Source organism: Elephantulus edwardii, unplaced genomic scaffold, assembly GCF_000299155.1.
Source record: "Elephantulus edwardii isolate Elephantulus edwardi_28Jun2011 unplaced genomic scaffold, EleEdw1.0 scaffold00008, whole genome shotgun sequence".
Taxonomy (NCBI): Eukaryota; Metazoa; Chordata; class Mammalia; order Macroscelidea; family Macroscelididae; genus Elephantulus; species Elephantulus edwardii.
This window is the reverse complement of record NW_006399758.1, coordinates 4,892,095-4,893,443: the sequence shown is the minus strand read 5'-3', so window position 1 is coordinate 4,893,443 and position 1,349 is coordinate 4,892,095.

Genomic DNA, 1,349 nt, shown 5'->3' with positions numbered 1-1,349 from the left:
AGAGAGAGAGAGAGATGGCTAAATGGGTCCCCTTCCCCATAGCTAATTCTCCTTCTTAAAGTTTTTTCTCTACAAAATATGTTTGAGTAAATGTTCCCATTTTTAGAGTTTAATTTTAAATACAGTATCCATGCATCTGCTATGTACAAGTAACTACTGGGAAATAAAACATTGTGCACATGCATAAAATGTAACATCATACTGCTACAGAGTAACATAGCCTCCCAAGAACCAGGTGGAATGTGAGACCTGAGTCAGTTTCCTGCCTCCTGGTACCTTTGTAGTCAGGCACAGGACAAATAAATGCTTTTTACCAGAGTTTTCATCTTCAGGAGATCTCTTAGGCTCTTTTACGTGGAGAAGTAAGAAAATGAGAGAGAAAGAAATGCTTGAAAAATGGATCTTTTTCTGACTCAAAAGATTCAAAGTCATTAGCACTGCCATCCAAACTCCATACCATAGATTCCACCACCTCCCCTAATAGTCAAAATCTTTGCCCCCCTCATGACTTGTCCAATATGCAGTGAAATACCTGAATGACACTAGAGGGGCCCAAAGCATTAAACAATATTCTAATCCATAAAGCAAACAACAATTAAAAAAATCCCAAGACACAAAAAATTAAAAACTACCTTTCCTTGCCATAATCTTAACACACATAGTTTCTTATAGTATCTTTAAATACCCTCTTCATTTAAAGAAATGTTAGTGTCAAGCTTACATGTTCAGTCTCTGATTTCTAAAGTAAAATACACAAATACAGAAGTGCCTCATTTTATAATTTTTACCTTGTAAATAATTCTAAAAGTTAATTTTCACCTTTTAAAAAAATACGCTACCATAATGAAAGGAGGTGTTGAACTTACAACAAACATCCTACACCATTGAAATGTAAACAGTTTAGGCACCCATCTGTACACACATCCACACACATCTTTGAAGCTTTTTGTGAAATTCTCCAGAATATTCTGCTTTGTCACAGAAGGTTATATAAGCAGATATAAGTCAAGGAGAAAATAATATGTGTCTAAGGAAAATGGATTTCACAGAATAGGTATCAAAACACAATTAGTTGGAAAAAATATTAAACAAAGGAGAGTACAGAAATAATTTGGGTGATAATGTTTCATTCAAAAGCTTGATTATCCTGTTGTTTGCTTTTTTTAAAAAAAAAAGTTATATCATGCTCTACAGAAAAATATATCATAGATGTTTAAATATAACACATATAAACCTAATGAAAATCCTCCATTAAAAATATGCCGGTTTTGTTGCAGCATGAAGTATTAAATTTTAAAATGAGTTACTTTTGGCAGACTCATGAAGTATTTAAATAAAAGAATCAAGAA